This window comes from Choloepus didactylus, chromosome 8 (assembly GCF_015220235.1).
Source record: "Choloepus didactylus isolate mChoDid1 chromosome 8, mChoDid1.pri, whole genome shotgun sequence".
NCBI classification, from domain to species: Eukaryota; Metazoa; Chordata; class Mammalia; order Pilosa; family Megalonychidae; genus Choloepus; species Choloepus didactylus.
In genome coordinates, this window is record NC_051314.1 from 89,744,713 (window position 1) to 89,755,414 (window position 10,702).

The following is a 10,702-nucleotide window of genomic DNA, read 5'->3' on the forward strand; positions in this document are numbered from 1 at the left end:
TGTGATTCCAACAAGTGTCCAAGGTTGAGAACTACTTACATGGGCCAAGTACATATGGACTTCATTTTTTAAGCTGAATATATTTTTTTTTAATTGTATTTACTTAGAGGCATTCTGAATGTTAACAAAACAGCTGCAACTTTTTTTGTTTTGCAATTATAGAGTCATATTCAGTTAACAGAACGACAATTAATTCAGATAAGCTGCATCAGACACAATTGAAGATGAAAAAACTACCATCCCCATATATAACTAATTTGTGTTGTGCACCAACCAGAACCTGCTTTAAATTTCCATGCCAGTTTACAACCCCCATATTGTATCAGTCAATGTCAGTGGCTATTGAAAAGACCACCAGGACAGGGCTATCTAAAGACACATTTGGCAGTGTGTTAACGATACAAAAAAAAAGACACTGTACAGTTTAAAAACAAATCTTACAGAGCCTTACATTTCAGTTTTGTTCTTTAGAAAGAGTGAGTTGTTTACAGGGGGTTAAATGCTTTATAGACAAGAAAAAAAAACTGCACTAGAACCAATTTATTTACTGTCATCATCATCTTCTTCGTCTTCTTCCTCTTACTCCTTTTTCTTGCTTTTCTCAGACTTGACGGCTCCTTTTTTGCTGCATCAGGTTTTTCTTTAGCCTGGTATGCAGCAATATCCCTTTTGTATTTCTCCTTCAGCTTAGCAGCCTTCTTTTCGTAAGGCTGCTTGTCATTTGCAGTGGTCTAATACCACATCTCTCCCAGTTTCTTGCAACATTGCCAATGGATAGGCCACAGTGTTCACCTTTGATTTTTGGGTGATGCTCAGAACAAAACAAGAAAAAGGCTGAAGGAGGCCGCTTGGGTTCACTGGGATCCTTGAACGTATTTTTTGTATCCCCTTTAGGAGGGATATAGGTTTTCATTTTTCTTTCATAACAATCTTTGTCCACCTTGGCCATGTCTTCAAAGTTTCCTTTCTCTTTAGCAGACATGGTCTTCCGCCTCTCTAAGCCCTTCTTAGAAAACTCTGAAAAGTTGACTAAAGCATCTGGGTGCTTCTTCTTGTGCTTCTCCAAGTGAGTTTGCATGAAGAATGCATATGGTGACATTTTGCCTCTCGGCTTCTTAGGTTCTCCTTTGTCCATGTCCGGTTATTTTTCATCCGTAAGGCACAGAGTCACCCAGCAACCGCCCGGCTCACACTTCCCCCAGCACTGTCTCTTATGGAGCTCAATATACTGCAGTGGCCTTCAGAGCGGGAGCCAGACACAGCCTCCCCACTTTCTCCATTCTTTAACATCACTCTCTGACTATCCTTTTAACAGGTAGAACAAGAAAGAATTTTTCTAACTTTGCAGGTGGCAAGTCAAACAAGTCAAATGATGATGGTAAAATGTTGGGAAAGACTAAAGGGAAGATGAGGGATGAAGGAGTAATGAACTGGCTTAATTCTATCCATTTGAAGCTTGCTTCTGAAACTGCTGCTGGATAGGTCAACACATTTTGGTACTTCTGCTCTCTATATCATCCAGTTTTTCCTCATTGATAAAACTCCTTCAATTCTCTGTGTTCCTATAAAATTGTGATCATCTGTGTTTGTATTTTGTGTTATCTTCCCTTGTATTTTAATGTACTTACCTGTTTTCCCACAATGGACTATAAGTTTCCTGGATGCAGAAACTTTGTTTTACTAAAATTTTATCCCCTACTTTATGTAGGAGGTTTTTACTCATTAGACTCTCAATGAATGTTTGCTGAGATACATTATAGGATATGCTAGCTCATATTTTCTACTAGTGTTGAAGAAAATCAGAGGATAAAGTGGGTGCATACTACAGACTCATGGCAAATAGAGTTGGTTAGACTCACAAATTCAGGTATAAAAATATCACATTTCTTTGTTTTCAAACAAACAACTCAATTTGAGCCTTCATAAGCCAGGCTATTGAGAAACAACCATAGCCATTCCTGAGGTTTCCCACTTCTTGGTTGGGCTTACATCAGGAACCCAGGGTTGTAAATAGTGCCAAAGACATGTGTCTTTAAGGAGGGGAGAGGAGAGATGGGCTCCTCCTGTTGTTCTTTCTTACCCATACTTTACCACTGAGATGACAACTGTCCTTGCCTTCATAGTCCACACAAGTTTGTGAAGCAAATTCTATCTCTGTATGCTGTGACCCAAGGGATGCAAATTTGACTCATAGGTATTTTGATGGCAAGCAATGCTTTCTCAAAAAACATTTTACATGCCCTTAGACAGGTCACAACCTCTCTAGTTAGTCATAGTTGTCACCACTGCTTACACACTTGCATTACCTCCAAGTTCCTGAAGACTTCTGACCGTGCAGGCCCTGCTCTTAGGCACCACCTCTCTCAGCAGTTTTGCTAATTCTTTGGGGGCACCACCAGAATAGAGCTTGGTCTCCACTTTTCCTGGAAACCATAGATCTCTCTTCTATCCCTTTACCCTATCATTTAGGGAACATTTTTATTCTTACAGAAGCTTCTTCTGGTTTTTCGTACCTACTGTTCTCATTCTTCCATCTCACCCTGCCCCCCACAACCACCATCTTCTACCACTTCCACATATTTGTTATCCCCTTCTGCTTTCCATTTTGCCATATATATTTCCTGAGACAGTGACATTTAATGCTGTCTTCTTTGGGATTAAAAGAAAATAGTAATAAAGACCAAAAGGAAAAAAGTAAGTTAATATTTCAAAATATTACTTCACCACTCACTTATAATTATTCCAGGTTCCTGTACTGTAGGGTGTCCATGAGGCAATTATTATGTCTCTTAGCTGAGCTTGTTTACCACCAAATTATGATATCTAATAAGTAAAATGCACAAGCAATTTAAAAAGATAGAGCACCTTAAAATCTTTTTTTAACACATATTTTGTGTAAAAATTTTTTACACATATTTGGGTTTTTTCTTTTTAAACATATTTGGGTTTTTTGTTTTTGTTGTTGTTTAGCCTTCTGCAAGTAAGACTCAAATTTTGCTAAACATGGATTTAGACTGTGACTTTGGTTTAAGACAGCTAAACTAAAACTTTCTCAAGGCTCTCTCTATATTCCCATCATCCCAGGGTTGCTCAAATACCTAACCAACATTTTATTTCCTAAATCATATTCCTATACTCCAAAGAAAATCTGCACATTATTCTCTACTCCCCAACTATGTTTCTACCTCTGTAGGTCATGTTAGGGTGCACAGTTTGGGGTGGATGTTACCATGTGACTTATCCTGACCATGTAGACAACTCCTGAATTACATTGTAAACATTCTTTTCACCGAGTACTTTCTTTTGACTAATTAGAAGATTCATAAATGTTCCCTATCCTAACCTCAGTCTGCCTGAACATGTGCTTACCCAGTCTGGAGGTTGCTTTAATTAGTGCACTGTTTTCTCTTTGAGATTTCTTTGTATTCTCTTTAACTCAGTCTGCGGCAAGGATGCCTATCAGATTAAAAGCTGGGGAGGGCACAGATATGAGTTTAATTTACTTTGGCAAAAGCTCTCAGTGAGCTGGGGTAAGCACACCTGGCCCTAACGAAAGCTTTCACATCTTGGCTACCTTTGTCTTCAGCACTAAGGTAACCTCGCGTCCTGGGGTTTTTATAATGAGGGACTCTTCTTCATTCACAGTAGGTCATGATGTCTTGATGGTTCTAGAAAAGATTTTAAAAAATAATGACATGAAACCTTGTAAATGGAGATAAGAAGATATGAAAGAAAGCCAGACCAGTTTTCACCATAACACACAACTTCCTGCAAGGCTTAGTCCCCTCTTTAACTGATGTTTTCACCTTTACTGTTCTCCATTTCAAGTTTAAATTGTTTGCTCTTTGGCTTGCTCAGCTAAAGCTTGCTTCTCTGTCTTATCTCATGAATGGGTGTAGCTAATTTGCTTCTAGCTATTTATTAAGTTCCTGACAGTCTATCTTGACAAAAAGATTCCTTTGCCATCACTCGATTTAAAGCTAATTGGGAGCCTTCCATTCATGGCCAATTACAACAGTTAATTAAGCTTTGGTAAATTGATTTTTTAAATCTTTTTTTTTCTTTTTTGTAAAAGGAAAAATAACTCAATCTAGTCAAACAGTTAACAATAAATCTTGTTATCAAAAGATTTATTTAGAAGCTGCTGTGAAATAATTAAGACAACTATTTCCTTATCTTATGAAACTGCAAAAAGCAATACTTTGATACTATTTTGATCCTTTTCAGGTTAGTTATTCACTTCAATGTTCATCAAATCCAACCATGCAGGGCACTGTGTGAAACACTGTGAGAGACAAAAATGTGAACTACAGGTCCTGGCCTTAATAGTTGATAACTTTGTAGGACAGAAGATTATACACACAATTACAATAGAAGGCAGAATCTACTAAACACCAGAAGAAAGAATGCACACTGCAATGGTGGAGACCACTAAGGGAAAGGTGAAATCCAACTGGGATGGTGGAGCAGGGAAGCTTAGAAATGAACGTAGAAGAGTAGAATTTTGACAAGAAGAAATAAGGTTGGGAATAGAGAAGGCATTTCAGGTGAGTGGATCAGAGTAAGCAAAGGAAAGAAGGTGGGAAAGAGTAGACCTGTTCATGGACAGTTTGGGTTAGCTGGAACTTAGAAGATGAAGGAAAAATATGGCTAGAAGTGGAGCTGTAGCTTGGGCCTTGCTCATGGACAGCCTTTTGTGCCATGTCAACTAGTTTATATTTCATTTCATAGTCTGTACAGAGCCACTTGGAGTTTTTTAAAAAGAACGATATTGTCAGAGCTGTGCTCAGGGAAGCTTACTTGTAGAATGGGAATATTAGAGAGTGGACCAGGTAAGAACTTACCTGAATAGTATGATAGAAGTTTAGAGAGCCTGATTTAGCCTGGTTTAAGATATTACTGTTAACTATAGACCATAGTTTGCAATAGGTACATTCTCCCCATATACCACTTTCATATTAACTCCTTTTTGTTCTAGTTCATGAACGAACTTTTTAATATTTATACTGTTAATCACAGCCATCATTGACCACATGATTCTCTGTGTTATACATTCCAATGTTTTAACCTTTAGCTTTTCCTTCTGGTGACATACATGATTCTGAACTTCTCCTTTCAACTACATTCACATGCAATTCAGTACCGTTAATTATACTCACAATAACTTGCTAACTTCACCTCTATCCATTTCTAAACCTTTAAGTTCAACCTAGTTAAAAATTCTGCAGTGTGCATTCTTTCTTCTGGTGTTTAATAGATTCTACCTTCTATTGTAATTGTGTGTATAATCTTCTGTTCTACAAAGTTATCAACTATTAAGGCCAGGACCTACAGTTCACATTTTTGTCTCTCACAGTGTTTCACACAGTGCCCTGCATGGTTGGATTTGATGAATGTTGAAATAAATAACTAACCTGAAAAGGATCAAAATGGTATCAAAGTATTGTTATTTGCAATTTCATAAGATAAGAAAATAGTTGTCTTTATTATTTCACAGCAGCTTCTAATTCAGACACAGCAGCTTCTAAATAAATCTTTTGATTACAAGATTTATTGTTAACTGTTTGACTAGATTGAGTTATTTGAGTGTCCATCTTTCCACCTCAGTAGTATACACTTTGAGGACAGGGACAACATCTTGTTTATCTTTGCACCTCCAACCCTCAGCCTAGCAATGTGTTTTGAACATAGTATATACCATATAAATCATTGTTGACTTACACAACAGAAATTTATCAAATCACAATTTTGGAGGCTAGAAGTCCAACATCATGGTATCATCAGGCCATGCTTTCTCCCAGAGTCTTTATTGTTTCTGTGCTAGCTTGCTGGCAATCCTTGGGGTTCCTTGGTTGTAGATGCATTTCTGCCTGTTACATGGTGATCTCTCTCTTCTTTTCTAGCCTCTACTTCTGCATCTAATTTCCTTTGCTTGTAAGGACTTCAGCCCACCTTCATTGAATTTGGCCACACTTTAATTAATAACATCTTCAAAGATCCTGTTTACAGACATATTCACATCCACACCCAGACTCTCCTTAACTAATGATATATTCAAAGATCCTATTTACAAATGGGTTCATACCGACAGGACTGGGAGTTGGGACTTGAATATGTCTTTTGTGGGGAACATGATTCAATCCCCAACAATGGCCAAACTATAGCTCATGGACCAAATCCAGCCAACCATCTGAATTAAGAATGGTTTTTACATTTTTAAATGGTTGAAATAAAATCAAAAGAAGAATATCTTGTGACGTGCAAAAAGTATATGAAATTCAAATTTCAGTACCCATAAATTAAGTTTTATTGGAACACAGGCATATTCATTCATTTATGTATAATCTAGGCTGCTTTTGTGCAATAATGTCAGAATTGAGTACTCGTAGCAGAGACCATACGGTTCTCAGAGCCTAAAATATTTATTATCTGGCCTTTTAAAGGAAAATTTTCCCAACCTCTGGCTTAGAGGTTTGACTTAAAGAAATCAGACTTTGGACAGTTAGGAATTTCAGAAAAAAAATACAAGTGTTGGAACTAACATTTGTTTAGGCTTTATACCTGAATTTTTACTCTACATTATGGCAGGACAAAGTAGTTTTTATCATTCATTCCTTCATTTAACCATTCACCCCAAGCGAGTCAGTTAGTAAAAAGTTCACTCTTAAAACTCCAACTCCAAAACAGAAAACAAAAACACAATTTTTTAACACTGTAGAGGCAAAGAAAGTGCTGAGTTTCCCTTCCTTCTGCAAAGCAAAGCTCAAGTCACAGCTTTACCACTTGCTATGTCACCTTGGGAAAGTCACATAATTTCTCTTTATTCACTTTCTCATCTATGAATTATGTTAATAAAATCTTCTCTTCCTACCACACAGGGAACAAGATTATATAAGGATAGAATTCTGTAAACTTTAAGTTAAAACAGCAATTATTAGTAAAAGAGAGACTTGTTACCACCTCCAGGGGAGGAGTCCCACTGTATGGAGTGTAGCACCATGGTTTGCAAATATTGCAGTCCAAAAGCATGACTTATGCAGGCACTGGGTGGAACAATGCTTTTCTCACATAGATAAGAGAAAGAACAAGAACAGTTTCAATAGTGGGCTTAGTCCCTTTGGCCAGTGAGTCTCGATCTGCAAACAATACCAGGGAATGATCTATGTGCACCTCTCTTGTGCAGCAGGTGAAGGACCCCACTCCCTCCCCACCAGGAACCATAAAATGCACAAACCTAACCAAGCAGTTTCCAGTGAATGTTTACATATGCTTGGGGCAATAAGGGAAGGAATGTGCAGGCAGGCCACTATGTGCTAGGGGCTATGTTTTATCTCCAGCTCACATTTATCACCTGTCCTAGGAGCCAAACTAACACATCTAACCCAAGTACAGGATTTATTTGTGGGCCCCAGTGAAAGGTGGAGGCTGCACTCGGACAGTCCCCTGCCACAGTAATAAAAACTGAATTTCATTCAACAACTACTGAGCACCTACTATGTGCCAGGCACTCTTTCTAGCCTCTTAAGACACATATGTGTGTGGGGGGGAGATGTGTTCTGCCACGAGACCTATGTTCTTTCTTATGAAAATGACAACCTTACCACCGTTTTTCTCATCTATTCCCTGACCTTCTCCATTGGCAATTCCTATGCTATGGAGAATTGTTCTCATTATGCTTCGTTGTAATGATGTGCCATTGAAACTGCTATCCTACATCCAAAGGCCCTGTTCTGACGGAGTAGTTTCCTCAACACTACTGCTGAGCTGGGAGTGAAACTGCTATTAATCATTGTTGGCATTTAGAGAGTGGAATCAAGCAGTCTTCCTATCCCTGCTAAAGATCAATCCAATTTGTCCAGATTTACCCAAAGTTTTTAGTCATAGTGAAAGTTAAGTTCCTTTCCTGGGTACAGACAATTGTGATTTCTCTTGCCAATATCAAAAAGCCAGGTGATGCTTCATGAAAACACTTGGGTGGACTCTCTGGGAATGATTCCAAAAGATATTCAAAGATTGTAATGCAAAGCAATAAGCTATCTAAACAGCCATATCAAAAGCATTTTAATAAAATTTACACACAGCAGACCACTTCTTTCCATGTATGTCTTTAGGCATACTCCAAATTCTTTAATTTGAAGACTATATTCCGTTTTATTTACTTTTTTGCTACCCAATATGATAGCCACTAGCTGCATGTGGCTGCTGAGCACTTGAAATATGTCTAGTATGATGGAAAAAAATGAAATTTTACTTATAGTTCATTTTAATTAATTTAAATTAAAAATTAAATAGCTATACGTGACTAACAGGCCAGCACAGATCAGGGCTTCTAGACCCTAAGAGTTATGCATTCTAATTTTCCCTATTTTAAAAGTTAAGAGTTCAAATTTCCACCACAGCCCTTAGTGGCAGTGGAGACAATCAAAACCATCAAATGACATGAAGAGGATTTCTTTTTGTTTTCTTCTGTGCAGAGGAGAGATTGGGTAAGATACTAACAGAGATGGAAATTCTGTTTGTATTTAGCATTATTGGGATACAGGGAAAAACGCATTGTAAATATCTACAAACCACCACCTTCCCATGAAACTTAACATACGCTCTTAAATACAGAAAGAATGAAAAGAAGCAAACTTTTTTCTGATATGATATAGACTCAAATACTTTCCCATTTTGCTCAGATGAGAGAATTTTCTCCTAAATCCTTCTCTTTTACTCCAAACTGAAGTTTAATTAATTCATTCATTTATTAAACATCCTTTAAATGCTTTTATTGTGCTTCATTGAAGTTAATAAAGTTATTAAATGCTGCAATAATCTATGCAAATCTATGTTTATTGAATTAGCCGGCAGAGCAGAGATTCTTTTTATGCTTTTGATAAGTTACGAATGATACCCAGGTTAAATCTGACTTAAGAAATTAAGTAGCTGGCAGTTTAATTCACTGGAGGATAGATAAAATAATCTGCGTTGGTGGTGGAGAAGGAGTAGAGTACAGATGATGAGTTTAGTTTGGTACATACTGAATTTGACGTGTGATTGGGATATCCAAGAGGGGATGTCTGGGAGACAATTGGGGATGTGGGTTTGGTGGTCAGGACAGAGATCTGAGCTGGAGAGAAAGATGGACTTGAAGATCTGAAGGTGGATGAGCACACCCCCCCCGGATAGAGCTGGTAGAGTCAGAAAAGAAGGAAGCTAGGGTAGAACCCTGAGCATGCCCAACATTCAAGGGAAGGGAAGGAGAAAACATCCCAAAAAGTAGACGGAAAAGAAGCAAAGGTCAGAGGAAAGCCAGGAAAATGAGTAATTACTGAAGTCAAGAGAAGAGAATTTTCCAGGTTAGTGGTAAAAAAAAAAGTCAGATCCTGCAAGATCTAATGTAAGGTAAAGGCTGAGAAGTGTTCTTTGGATTAGCAATAAAGAGCTTGTAGAGGATCTTAAAAAGAGCATTTATTTCCGTGGCATGCTGCGTGTAGTAGCCAGAATGTGGTGAGTGGGAAGTGAGGAAGCAGATGACTATTCAACAAATGGCATTAGGAAAAGTGATAAGCTTTTGGGAGGAAGAATCAACAAAAGCTCATTAGTTATTATGAGGCAAGAGAGTGAAATAAACACAAACAAGAAATAAGTTCAAGTGATTGCCCTCAAGGAAAATGCAAGAGAATATTGTATTTGAAATGAAGACTAAAAGTTCACTGGTATCTTCAGAGGTATAGATATGAAGAGAATATTTAAAAGACAACAAAGGGCATGAGTACAGGTACAAGAATGCAGATTAGTATATGCTTTAGCCATCTGCAGGAAGTGGTCCAGCGTGCTTTGAATTGTGTTTTAGAAAAATTAGCTAAGATTAACCAAGATAGATCAGAGAGGGAAATCTGGAAGTAGAAAATGAGTTGGGAAGTCTCCTTCCACTGGCATTTATCATCAACATATAAACATCCTCAAGTCCATCCTGTTTTGAAAGCAATCACAACCACCACTACCAAGAAAGAAAAAAAAAAAACCTTCCTTCAGTCTCACATTTTCTCCCAATTCCAGCCACATTTCTCTACTCTTCATAGGCAAATATTTTGAAAAAATTTCTATCCATGCATGCCAATCTCCTAAAAGTCCTTTCTCGTTAGAGTTTCAAGATCCTATAATTTACCCCAATCTACGTTTTAATTCTGATCTCTGGGTACTTTTCCATAGAGGAAGGAAGAAGGAGGATAGGGAGTATGGATTGCTGACCAGTGCATCACAGTACAGGTATGAGACAGGGCCTCAGGGTTTCTGTCTGGCACATTGGTTCTCTTGGCTCTCCTAGGCTGCTGTCCCTACCCTCCACCCTCTCCTCCTGTTTGACATGTCATCATGTTTCCACCCTCTTTCAGTCTTCCAGATTTTCATTGAAACCTTTTGCTCAGTGTGGATCACCTTTCAGTTCTCTTTGCTATTATAAGTTTATTCCTTTACTATGGTGCCTTGGGAGGGCTCAGTTTTATTTTTGAAAGTAATCTAAGAGAACAGGAATAAAAAAGAAAACATTTTTTTCCTTCCAGATTCCCAACTGCATACCTCAAAATGAATTGACATCCAAAGAAAAGCTCATCTTCAAGTTACAGGTTACAACATGCTAAGCTAGTTGCCTCCTGAGGGTCTTTGCACTTGTCCTATCTAACTAGAATGCTCTGACCTTGGGCTATGCCTTCGTTTG

General features: G+C 38.0%; 1 pseudogene; it reads right to left on the reverse strand.

Moving 5' to 3' along the window:
* Nucleotides 1–540: 540 nt before the first annotated feature.
* On the reverse strand, nt 541–1,135 carry LOC119542838 (annotated as a pseudogene).
* Nucleotides 1,136–10,702: the final 9,567 nt, after the last annotated feature.